Source organism: Chiloscyllium plagiosum, unplaced genomic scaffold, assembly GCF_037043375.1.
Source record: "Chiloscyllium plagiosum isolate Xiang-an unplaced genomic scaffold, Cpla_swu_hap1 HiC_scaffold_2, whole genome shotgun sequence".
NCBI lineage: Eukaryota > Metazoa > Chordata > Chondrichthyes > Orectolobiformes > Hemiscylliidae > Chiloscyllium > Chiloscyllium plagiosum.
In genome coordinates, this window is record NW_028270140.1 from 66,384,687 (window position 1) to 66,398,550 (window position 13,864).

At 42.0% G+C, this 13,864-nt stretch overlaps 1 long non-coding RNA gene across 1 annotated transcript; it reads left to right on the forward strand.

Moving 5' to 3' along the window:
* The first annotated feature begins 215 nt into the window (after positions 1-215).
* LOC148151911 (uncharacterized) lies at positions 216-13,631 on the forward strand. The gene is made up of 2 exons (XR_015759100.1): positions 216-827; positions 12,786-13,631. It is a non-coding gene; the product is annotated as an uncharacterized LOC148151911 (long non-coding RNA).
* The last annotated feature ends 233 nt before the right edge of the window (positions 13,632-13,864 follow it).

Below are 13,864 nucleotides of genomic sequence, written 5' to 3' on the forward strand. Positions count from 1 at the left end.
TGAATGTTGTCGACAATGTTGTGGGGTGGGCAAACAGGATGAGCGTACGTGTTGTGAACCGCATCTATTAAACTGCAGTTAATAACTTCTTAGATAGTCTTCAACTATGAACCTTTATTCTGGGTTTTCATCTTCCTATCTATCATTAAGTTTGGATTTCGATTATACCTGCAACACGCTGGTAGTTCTGAGCAGGATCGTCAAAGGTGTGAGTGAAGCAGTAAATATTGATGAGAAACTGAAAAAGGGATGAGAGTCGGGTTTCTCCGTCCTTGCTTTGACCAAATAGAAACTCTGACGTTTCCGGGATGAAACAGGGAAATCGAAACTTAAGGATAAGGAAAGGTTTTCTAACTCACCCAAGGGTGAAGTACGATCTTAACATGAGTTGGCGCTGCAGCTGATATGTCACATGTTTTTATAAGTCAACCAACAGTAAATACTGCTGAGAAAAGACTATTTTCATGTGTTTGTCAGCTCGAGAATTAGAACTTTTGAACGAGCAGAAACCAATTAATATTATACAAGTGTTTCATTCATACACTGGCATTTAGATAGTGATTTTAATCAGTAATCTCAGTGAAGAAAAAATATTGTATGCACTTATGTCGCAATCACAAAACTTTAGGCCAGAAATCAGGGGAGTTGACTTTTGCACCATAGAGTCAAAGAGTGTGATGCTGGAAAAGCACAACCGGTCAGGCAGCATCCAAGGAGCAGGAGAGTCGATGTTTCAAGCATAAGCTCTTCATCAGGAATAAAATCAGTCTTCGACTCTGATCTCCAGCATCTGCAGTCCTCACTTTTACACCACAGTCATATAGCATGTAAGTAGATCTTTCAGTCCAACTAGTTCACGCCATGTACCCAAACTAGCCTGCCTGTGCTTGGACCATATCCCTCCAAACCTTTCTATTCATGAACTTATTTAAAATGTCTTTGAACATTGTAACTGTACCTACATTCATCACTTTCTCTGGCAGTTCATTCCACACATGAACTGTGTAAAAACAAAAGTTGCCCCTTATGTCCTTTGTAAATCTTTATTCCTCTCACCTTAAAAATATGTCCCTTAGTTTTGAATTCCTCCACCTTCAGAAAAAGACCCTTGTCATTAACTTTATTAGATTACTTACAGTGTGGAAACAGGCCCTCCAGGTCCACACCGACCCACCAAAGCGCAACTCACCCAGACCCATTCCCCTACATTTACCCCTTCACTTAACACTACAGGCAATTTAGCATGGCCAATTCACCTAATCTGCACATTTTTGGACTGTGGGAGGAAACCCACACAGACACGGGGAGAATGTGCAAACTCCACACAGTCAGTCAGTCGCCTGAGGTGTGAATTGAACTCAGGTCTCTGGCGCTGTGAGGCAGCAGTGCTAACCACCGTGCCGCCCACCTTATCTATACCCCTCATGATTTTATAAACCTCAATAAGGTCAACTCTCAACCTCCAATGCTCCAGTGAAAAAAGTCCCAGTCTAGTTTAGTTTTATATCTCAAACTCTTTATTCCTGGCAACATCCTGGTAAATCTTTTCTGAACTCTCTCTAGTTTAGTAATATCCTTCCTATAACAGGACAACCAGAACCACACCAACATCCTGCACAACGTCAACAATGACGTCCCAAACTCCTATATTCAAAGAGCAATGAAGGTAAACATGCTAAATGCCTTCTTAACCACCCTGTCTACCTGTGATGCAAATTTCAAAGAATTAAGTATCTAATTCCATCCTCGTCATGTCTGTTTTACCCGGCGCCAGGTTGACCTCCGGGGAAGGGGGTAGGCACTGGTGCCAGTTGGCCGGTGGATAGTCTTTTGGGTTCAATGGGGCGGCACGGTGGCTCAGTGGTTAGCACTGCTACCTCACAGCACCAGGGACCGGGTTCGATTCCCACCTCAGACAATTGTCTGTGTGGAGTTGCACATTCTTCCCGTGACCGCGTGGGTTTCCTCCAGGTGCTCCGTTTCCTCCCACAGTCCAAAGATGTGCAGGTCAGGTGAATTAGCCATGCTAAATTGCCCATAGTGTTAGGTGGATTAGCCAGGGGTAAATGTAGGGGAATGGGTCTGGGTGGGTTGCTCTTCGGAGGGTCGGTGTGGACTTGTTGGGCCAAAGGGCCTCTTTCCACATTGTAGGTAATCTAATCTAATCTTAAAAAAAACCCTTGGTCTCTCTGGTCACACATTATGAATATATACCATAACAAACTAACTACAAAACTTTACATTGGAAATCCTTCTAAATCACTCTAATCCCTACTTAAAAGTACAAAGGGATTCAGAAGTTCTACTTCTGGATTCTCTTAAAGTTAATGTGCAGGTTCATTTGGTAATTAGGAAGGCAAAAGCTTTGCAGAGAGTTAGAATACATGAGCAGGAATATACTTCCAAGTCTGTGCAATCCTCTGGGCAGATTGCACTTGGAATATTGTGAGCAGTGTAGGATTCCATATCAAATGAAAAATGTGCTGGCGTTGGAGGTGGTCCAGAGGAGGTTTACAAGTATGATCCTGGGGATGAAGGGCTTATCATATAAGGAGCAGTTGAAGGCTTTGGATTTGTACTCCAGGTTTAGAGGATAAGGAGTCTCATTGAAACTTACAGAATACTGAGATGCCTGGATTTAGTGGATGTGTAGAAGATATTTCCATGAGAGTCATAGAGAGGTACAGCACAGAAACAGACCCTTCAGTCCAACTCATCCATGCTGACCAGATATCCTATATTAATCTAATCTCATTTGCCAGTACTTGACCCGTACCCCGCTAAACCCTTCCTATTCATATATGCCTTTTAAATGTTGCAATTGTGCTGGCCTCCACCATTTCCTCTGGCAGCTCATTTTATACATGCACCACGCTCCTGCATGAAAAAGTTGTGCTTTTGGTTCCTTTTAAATCTTTCCCCTCTCACCCTAAACCTATGCCCTCTAGTTCCGGACTCGCCCACCCTAGGAAAAAAAATTTATCTATTTATCCTATCCATGCCCCTCATGATTTTATAAACCTCTATAAGGTCACGCCTCAGCCTACAACCTTCCAAGAAAAACAGCTCCAGCCTATTCAGCCTCTCCCTATAGCCTCTCCCTCCAACCCTGGCAACATCCTTGTAAATCTTTTCTGAACCCTTTCAAGTTTCACAACATCTTTCCGATAGGAAGACGACCAGAATTTCATGCAATATTCCAACAGTGGCCTAACCAATGTCCTGTACGCCGCAACATGACCTCCCAACTCCTGTAATCAATACTCTGACCAATAAAGAAAAGCATACCAAACGCCTTCTTCACTATACTATCTACCTGCACTCCAAGGTCTCTTTGTTCAGCAACACTCCCTAGGTCTTTACCATTAAGTGTATAAATCCTGCTAAGATTTGCTTTCCCAAAATGCAACACCTCATTTTCTCAATTAAACTCTACCTGCCACTCCTTAGCCCACTGGTCCATCTGATCAAGATCCCATTGTAATCTGAGATAACCTTCTTCACTGTCCACCACACCTCCAATTTTGGTGTCATCTGCAAACTTACTAACTATATGTTTTATGTTCACATCCAAATCATTTATATAAATGATGAAACATAGTGGACCCAGCACCGATTCTTGTGGCACTCCACTGGTCACAGGCCTCCAGTCTGAAAAACAACCCTCCACCACCACCCTCTATCTTCTACCTTTGAGCCAGTTCTGTATCCAAATGGCTAGTTCTCCCCGTATTCCATGAGATCTCACCTTGCTAACCAGTCTCCCATGGGGAACCTTGTCAAACGCCTTACTGAAGTCCATATAGATCACATCCACTGCTCTGCCCGCATCAATCCTCTTTGTTACTTCTTCAAAAAACTCAATCAAGTTTGTGAGACATGATTTCTCACGCACAAAGCCATGTTGACTATTCCTAATCAGTCCTTGCCTTTCAAAATACATGTACATCCTGTCTCTCAGCATTCCCTCCAACAACTTGCCCATCACCGAGGTCAGGCTCACTGGTCTATAGTTCCCTGGCTTGTCCTTATCACCTTTCTTAAACAGTGGTACCATGTTAGCCAACCTCCAGTCTTCTGGCACCTCACCTATGACTATTGATGATACAAATATCTCAGTAAGAAGTCCAGCAATCACATCCCTAGCTTCCCACAGAGTTCTAGGGTACAGCTGATCAGGTCCTGACGATTTCTTCATTTTTATGCATTTCAAGATATCCAGCATCACCACCTCTGTAATATGGACATTTTTCAAGATGTCACCATCTATTTCCCTACATTGTATATCTTCCATGTCCTTTTCCACTGTAAACACTGATGCAAAATAGTTGTTTGGTATCTCCCCCAGCTCCTGCGGTTCTACATATAGGCTGCCTTGCTGATCCTTGAGGGGCCATATTCTCTCCCGGGTTACCCTTTTGTCCTTATTGTATTTATAAAAACCCTTTGGATTCTCCTTAACCCTATTTGCCAAAGCTATCTTGTCCCATTTTTGTCCTCTTAAGAATACTCCTGCTTTATACCTTAAGGATTCACTCAATCTCTCCTGTCTATACCTGATGTATGCTTCCTTCTTTTTCTCAAACAAAACCTCAATTTCTCTCGTCATCCAGCATTCCCTTCACCTACTAATACGAGAGATCAGGATCAGAGTGCATAGCCTCAGAAGGTAGGGATAACTCTTTCGAACTGAGATGAGGAGGAATTTCTTTAGCCAGAGGTAGCTGAATGTATGGAACTCATAGCCACAGAAAGCTGTGGAGACCAAGTCATGAAGTGTATTTAGGACAGATTGATAAATTCTTGATGAGAAAGGGATCAAAGTTTAGGGAGAGAAGGCAGGAGGATGGGGTTGAGAAACAGATCAGCCATGATCAAATGGCAGAGCAGAGTCAATGTGCAGAATGGCCTAATTCTGCTCCTGCATCTTATGGTCTTGTTTTCAGTAGCTGGGAATTCTGTGGTGAGGAACTCACATCCAGACACCTCATATTCTCTTTGCTGGCCCAGATGATTGTCGTTTCAATAAAACTCAGAAAACTCAATACTGTCCAGGGCAAAGCTTTATTAGCACCCCATCTATCATCTTTAACATTTACTCCTGTCACCACAACTGGCAACATCTACAAGATGCATAACAACAACTCAGCAAGCTCCTTAGACAGTACCTGCCAAACCCACAATCTTTAATATTTAGAAGGAGGAGGGCAGCAAATACTTGGAAACACCACAGCTTACAAATTTCTTGTAAAATTACACATTGTCCCAGCTCAAAACACTATCACGTTCCTTCATGATTACTGGTTCAAAGACCTGGAACTCTCACTAACAGAATTGTAGGCATACCTGACACCTGTATCATATTCACTGCAGCAGTTCACTACTACTTTCGGAAAGGCAATTAGAAATGGGCAATATTTTTTAGAATGTGAATGAATTTGTAAAACATTGATGGGTAGCAATTAAAACTTTGTAAGGGCACTGGTAATGAATGTATCAGATTTTGTGTGGAATAGGAAATGTACAGATTTCTGCAAAAATTGTTAATTTATACTATGTGGAGCAAAGAGCTTTTGGGATAGTCAAGCACAGATAAAGAAAATATGAACAAGGATTTCAGTGTTTAGATAAGTGTTTCATTTGGTCTGGCTGAAATGTAATAAGGATGGAAATTTTAATTGGGTTAAAACACTCTACGTTATACAGTAATTAACTTCAGTGCAGTGTTTCATTATGAAGAAGAAAGTTTTCTTTCACCACTTGAATGGTTTCTCTTGTACTGAGGGAATTTTCAATTCAAAGAAGTGAAGTTAGTTAATAAATATAATTAGTGCATGAAAAGTTTAAGTTTCAAGAGGTTCTTCAGCAACCTGTCTACCTGCATTTTACCTTATTTTGTAACTCAGCAACCATACACAGTAATAAATTGCTGATACTGGCAATGACACCGTTGATGTCAAATTCAAACACAGGGCTCAATTGCTAGTGTTTATAGTTTAATACACGTTATTCATAAACTAAATGGTTAAATTGTAAAGGCAGGACACATAGACACTAAACTTTGAAGCTTAACGAGGGGTACGTCAAATTCCAAATAATTGATTCCATTCAGGGACTCTCTAGTCAGAGGCACAGACAGATGTTTCTGCAGCCCACAGCAAAAAAAATCAGAACGGTTTGTTGCCTCCTTGGTGCCAGAATCAAAGATATTTCAGCGAGAGTGCAGCATATTCTCAAAGGGGAATGGGACCAACAGGAGGTCATTGTACACATTGGAACCAACAGCATAGGAAAGAAAGTGGATGAGATCCTGAAGGGGAATATAGGAAGTTTAGGCAGGAACTTCAAAAGGAAGTTCTCGAGGGTAGTAATATCTGGATTACTCCTGGTGCCACATGCTAGTGAGGGAAGGATACGAGGATAGAGCAGATGAATCCATGGCGAAGGAGGCAGTGCAGGGGAGAAAGATTCACATTTTTGGATCATTGGAATCTCTTCTGGGGCAGAAGTGACCTACATAAGAACGGATTGCACCTGAATTGGAAGGGGACAAATATACTGGCAGGGAGATTTGCTAGAGCTGCTCAGGAGGATTTAAATTAGTAAGTGGGGGAGGTGTGACCATGGGAGATAGTGAGGAAAGAGACCAGTGTGAGACTGGTACAGTTGGGGAAAAGGAGCAAGTCAAATAGTCAGGGCAGGCAGGAACAAAGCAGAGAAGAGGTAGGACTGATAAATTAAACTGCATTTACTTCAATACAAGAGACCTACCAGGGAAGGCAGATGAACTCAGGGCAGGGTTAGGAACATGGGACTGGGATATCATAGCAATTATAGAAACATGGCTCAGGGATGGACAGGACTGGCAGCTTAGTGTTCTAGGATACAAATGCTATAGGAAGGATAGAAAGGGGTGGCATTTTTGATAAGGGTTAACATACAGATGTACTTAGGGAGGATATTCCTGGGAATACGTCCAGGGAAGTTATGAGTGTGGAACTGAGAAATAAGAACTGGATGATCATTTTATTGGGATTATAATATAGATCCCCCAGTAGTTAGCGGGAAAATCAGAAATGGATTTGTAAGGTGATCTCAGTTGTCTGTAAGAATAATAGGGAGGTAATGGTAGGCGATTTTAACTTTCCAAACATAGACTGGGACTGTCATTGTGTTAAGGGTTTAGATGGAGACAAATTTGTTAAGTGTGTACAAGAACATTTTCTGATTCAGTATGTGGATGTACCTACTAGAGATGGTGACCTACTCTTGGGAAATAAGGCAGGGCAGGTGACTGAGATGTCAGTGGGGGAGTGACCATGATTCTATTAGCTTTAAAATAGTGATGGAAAAAGATAGACCGGATCCAAAAGTTAAAGTTCTAAATTGGAGGAAGGCCGATTTTGATGGTATTAGGCAAGAACAAGGTTGACTGATGTGGATGTTTGCAGATAAAGGGATGGCTGGAAAATGGGAAGCCTTCAAAATAAATAAATGTGAGTGCACAGGCAGTATATTCCTGTTCAGGTGAAAGGAAAGATTGGTAGGTGTAAGGAATGCTGGATGACTAAAGAAATTGAGGGTTTGGTTAAGAAAAAGAATGAAGCATACTTCAGTCTGGTGGGTGTGATCTATATGGATTTCAACAAGGCCTTTGACAAAGTTCCTTATGGGAGACTGATTATCAAGGTTAGATCACATGGATTACAGGGAGAACTAAGCATTTGAATACAGAACTAGCTTGAATGTAGAATACAGAGGGTGGTGGTGGAGGGTTGTTTTTCAGACTGGAGGCCTGTGACAGTGGAGTGCCACAAGGATCAATGCTGGGTCCACTGCTTTTCATTCCTTATATCAAAGAGTTGGATGTGAACATAGGAAGTATAGTTAGTAAGTTTACAGATGACACCAAAATTGGAGGTGTAGTGGACAGAAAAGGAGATAGCTTCAGAGTAAAACAGGATCTTAATTATATGGGCCAATGGACTGAGGAGTGGCAGATAGACTTCAATTTAGATAAATGTGAGGTTCTGCATTTTGGAAAAGTAAACCAGAGTAGGACTTATACACGTAATGGTAAGGTTCTGGGGAGTGTTGCTGAATAAAGAGACCTTGGAGTGTACATTCATAGCTCCTTGAAAATGGATTCACAGGTTGACAGGATTGTAAAAAAGGCATCTGCTTTGCTTTCCGTTATTGGATGGAGCATTGAGTCGAGCAGTTGGGAGGTCATGTTGCAGCTGTACAGAACGTTGGTGAGGCCACTTTTGGCATATTGCATGCAATTCTGGTCTCCCACCTATCGGAGGATGTTGTGAAACTGAAAGGGTTCAGAAAAGATTTATAATGATGTTGCCAGAGTTGGAGGGTTTGAGTGATAGGCAGAGGCTGAATAGGCTGGGACTGTTTTCCCTGGAGCATCTGAGGCTGAGGGGTGACCTTATAGAGGTTTATAACATCATGAGGGTCATGCATAGAATAAATAGACAAGGTCTTTTCCCTGGGGTGGGTGAGTCTCCAACTGGAAGGCATAGGTTTAGGGCGAGAGGGGAAAGATTTAAAAGGAAGCCAAGGCAGAACTTTTTCACACAGAGGATGGTGCATGTATAGAATGAGCTGCAAGAGTCTGGTACACTTACAGCAATTAAAGGGCATCTGGATGCATACATGAATAGGAAAAGTTTAGCGGGGTACGGGCCAAGTGCTGGCAAATGGGACTAGATTAATATAGGGATATCTGGTTGGCATGGACCAGCTGGACCGACGGGTCTATTTCCATGCTGTACGCCACATCTTTGGATCATGTCACTAAAGGGCAACACATCAAATTGAAGAAGAAAGGGTAAGGCTCGAACCTGATGAACACCAGTGGTGACAATGTGAGGATGGGTGAAAAACTACTGCTCGAGTTGCCTTAGCTACAACTTGATACATAAAACTGGAATTGAGTAACAGTAGTCCCAATGAGTGAGGCTTTTTTATATTCAGGTGACTGTATGACTCTATGGTAGGACCAGTTGTGAAGATGGCTTAAAGAAAAAGAGATGGCATCCTTTATATGTAGAAGCATAGACCTAATTGTCCAAACTTTGCCAGCACCTGAATTCAGGATCATTTCCAGATTCCAACTCCTTGGAGTTTTAATGTGTCAAATGACCTTATAGAGATTTAGAAAATCATGAGGGGTATAGATAAGATGAATAGCAAGGGTCTTTTCCCTAGGGTGGGGGGAGTTCAAAACCAGTGGGCATAATTTTGAGGTGCATAGAGAAAGTTTTAAAAAGGACATGAGGGGCTACGTTTTTCCACACGGAGACTGGTTCATGTGTGGAATGAGCTGCCAGAGGAAGAGATGGATGCAGGTACAGTTACAATATTACAGGTACAGTTACAGCAGGTAAATGATATTTGTATAATTACATGAATAGGAAGGATTTGGAGGGATATGAGCCAAATGCAGGTAAGTCTGACCTGTTTAGTTTGCGAACATGATTGGCATGGACTAGTTGGACCAAAGAGTCTGTTTCTGTGCTGTTTGACTCTGCTGCTTTTTCTCCTTAACCAAAAAGACAAACCTCTCGTGAGGCTATCCCTATCCTGTAAATTACTCTAATTTACTTCTCATCCACCTATGTGGTCTTTGTCTGCTGATCTTGGTCAAGAGAGCTATCTCTAAATGCTTTGATCCTATTCTAGTAGCTCCAGCAGCTTACCCATTTAAAAGATGATCTTAGAACTTTATGGAATCTTGTTATACTTTGACAGAAAGACCTTAGACATTACTTATCCACCTTGGCTGATGATACCCAAAGTTTTTTTATTGCAAACATATAATTTATTCATTAAAAAATTATAAGTACATACAAAGGGGTCTCAATCCAGTACAGTCTTTGCAGAGATAAAAAAAAGATATTGGAATTTGATGTCCCACAGAGCTACTGTGCAGTTTCAAAAATAAAGACATTTTCAACTCATGCAGGAAAAATATTTGCACACATTGAGGCAACATAGAATCCCTACAGTGCGGAAAGAGGCCATTTGGCCTCTCCCTATAGGCCCACTTTTACCATGGCTAATCCACCTAGCCTGAGTATCTCTGGCCACTATGGGGCAATTTTGCATGGCCAGTACACCTTGTCTGCACATTTTGGACTTTGAGAAGAAACTACAGTACCCAGAGGAAACTCACGTAGACATGGAGAGAACATGCAAACTCTATACAGACAGTCTCCTAAGGCTGGAATCAAACCTGGGTCTCTGGTGCTGTGAGGCAGTAGTACTAACCACTGAGCAACTGTGCAGGAAGACTTTAGTCAACTTTCCCCACTGTGCCCGAGCAGCGGCTGCCCCAAATTCTATTGTATGTCCTAATACATAGTACTGGCTCTGGAATGTGTCAGTCTGCAACACTCAGAGGAGGTTAACTCTTTACATTGGAAGACCAACAAAAAGTTTCAGACAAACAAAAGAGCATCTTTCACGGAGTTGATGGTCTTCCAGGTGCAGCCATGGTTTGTCTTTAGATTAGATTCCCTACAGTGTGGAAACAGGCCCTTCAGCCCAACCAGTCCATACTGACTCTCCGAAGAGTAAACCACCCAGACCCATTTCCCTCTGACTAATGCACCTAACACTACAGGCAATTTAGCATGGCCAATTCACCTGACCTGCACATCTTTGGACTGTGGGAGGAAACCAGAGCACCCGGAGGAAACCCACGCAGACACGGGGAGAATGTGCAAAGTCCACACAGTCAGTCGCCCGAGGCTGGAATTGAACCTGGGATCCTGGTGCTGTGAGGCAGCAGTGCTAACCACTGAGCCACCATGCTGCCCCACGGTGTCCTGGGGGAGTACTTGTCAAGCTATTTTTTAATTTCAAAAATATACTTTATTCATAAAAAATACCTTATATACATTAATGCAGTTCAGTTCTGTGCTGTAGCATATCAAGGAACGAACAAACATTGGAGTTTTATTCTCTCCCAACAAGCAAACCTCTTCCTTGTACAAAGCTACATTTTCATGCATTTGAGACACCAAGGCATCAAATAACTGAAGAGGCCCCCATTTATCTTTGGCAGGAAGACCTCAGACAGGCCTGGATATATTGGGTATTGCAATTATATCTTTGCAACAGGGGTTTAGTGCAGGCTTCCTTTGCTGCTGACAACAGAATATTAATGAATTTAACAGTAGAATGGGTGACAGCCATATATGGGAACTGTCTAGATGTGTGCAATCCAAAGCTTTATTTTTTATTTCAAAAATAAAGAAAGGCATTTTCTCCTTATGCAGGAAACTATTTAGACTCATTTTGAGGCACCGGGATGGCCTGACAATTGAATGGGACTGCAATATTGTATACTTGGCTAGAAAGGCATGTGTTATCCAAAGCCCAATGAGTCTGAAGGAGCAAATTAAATCCAATTACCAATTTTTACAATATATGTTAATGATATAGAAAATGGTATTAGTAATAACATTAGCAAATTTGCTGATGACACTAAGCTGGGTGGCAAGGTGAAATGTGAGGAGGATGTTAGGAGATTACAGGGTGACCTGGACAGGTTAGGTGAGTGGTCAGATGCATGGCAGATGCAGTTTAATGTGGATAAATGTATGGTTATCCACTTTGGTGGCAAGAACAGGAAGGCAGATGACTACCTAAATGGAATCAATTTAGGTAAAGGGGCAGTACAAAGAGATCTGGGTGTTCTTGTACACCAGTCAATGAAGGTAAGCATGCAGGTACAGCAGGTAGTGAAGAAGGCTAAAAGCATGCTGGCCTTCATAACAAGAGGGATTGAGTATAGGAGCAAATAGGTTCTTCTGCAGCTGTACAGGGCCCTGGTGAGACCACACCTGGAGTACTGTGTGCAGTTCTGGTCTCCAAATTTGAGGAAAGACATTCTGGCTATTGAGGGAGTGCAGTGTAGGTTCACGAGGTCAATTCCTGGAATGGCGGGACTACCTTACGCTGAAAGACTGGAGCGACTGGACTTGAGTTTAAAAGACTGAGAGGGGATCTGATTGAGACATATAAGATTAAAGGATTGGACACTCTGGAGGCAGAAACATGTTTCTGCTGATGGGTGAGTGCTGAACCAGAGGACACAGCTTAAAAATACGGGGTAGACCATTTAGGACAGAGATGAGGAGAAACTTCTTCACCCAGAGAGTGGTGGCTGTGTGGAATGCTCTGCCCCAGAGGGCAGTGGAGGCCCAGTCTCTGGATTCATTTAAGAAAGAGTTGGATAGAGCTCTCAAGGATAGTGGAATCAAGAGTTATGGAGATAAGGCAGGAACAGGATACTGATTAAGGATGATCAGCCATGATCATATTGAATGGTAGTGCAGGCTCGAAGGGCAGAATGCCTACTCCTGCACCTATTGTCTATTGTTAAATCCTTGATCTGTTGGTTGACTCCTTTGTCTCCCTTGGATTCCAGCATCTGCAGTGTTTTTGACTCCTGTACCTTTACACTCAGCAATACTAGTCTTGTCTCTGTCATGTCTCAGCTCGGAAGAATACTCTCCTCATTTACAATATGGCACCAATGCCATCTTTGCCTCTAGTGGCAACTGCAGCAAGCTACGATGCTAACACTGCATAACAAGCTATTCAAAAAAGGCTATTGAAGTTGCTGCTGGACCGTGGCAACATTTTGCAAGCTGGCTACAACAGTTTTTACTCTTAGATATCTTATAATTGTTCGGCTCTTCTAAACCTCAATTCTAAGTGTATTAGAATTACTAACAATGATCTCTTAAATCTACTTTCAGGTTTAAGGAATCTACGACTGCTGAGGCTCAAATGAAGGAAAGGTCATTGACTTCAGGAAGCAGAGTGGAGGGCATGCTCCTGTCTGCAGCCTTGGTGCGGAGGTGGAGATGATCAAGAGCATAAAGTTCCTGGGAGTGATGATTACCAACAATCTGTCCTGGTCCACCCATGTCAATGGAATGGCCAAGAAAGCGCAACAACGTCTCTACTTCCTCAGCAGGCTAAGAAAATTCGGCATGTTCACAAGGACTCTGACCAATTTTTATAGATGCACCATAGAAAGCATTCTATCCGGATGCATCACAAAATTTGGCAACTGCTCTTTCGAAGATTGGAAGAAACTACAGAGGGTCATGAACACAGCCAGTCCATCACACAAACTAACCTTCCATCCATTAACTCCATCTATACTTCCCACTGCATCAGGAAAGCAACCAACATAATCAAAGATCCCTCCCACCTCAGTTATTCCCCCATCCACCCTCTTTTGTCAGTCAGAAGATATAAAAGTTTGTATCGATGTACAAATAGATTCAAAAATAGCTTCCTCCCTGCCTTTATTAGACTTCTGAGCAGACTTTAAATTTTAAATTTAATGTTGATCTTGCTCCCTGTACACCTTCTCTGCAGCTGTTACATTGTATTCTTCACTTTGTTCTGTTACCCTAATGCACTTTGTATGGTATGATCTGCCTGTCTTGCATGCAAAACAAAATGTTTTACTATACTTGGTACGCATGACAATAATAAATCAAATCAAGCAAACAAGTTGCAAATGTGGGAATTCAGAACAAGTAGTAACCGGTTGGTGAGCTTCAGTGTAAAAAATAAACAGATTAACATTTTATCTCTAACCCTCTTTTTTTTGTTTCAGAGATGCCTAATTTCATTTGACTATTAATTGCATTATTGGTCTGAATGAATATATCAATTAGCTGATTGTCTTTGTCCATTATCTAGTCACACTATTGGAAATTGTTTGGTCACCAATTAGCACAGGAGTTTATGATCACCAGAACTTGAGAAAATAGATGGCCCCAGGGTATCAACGCATTGTTATTTTACCAAATAAAAACAC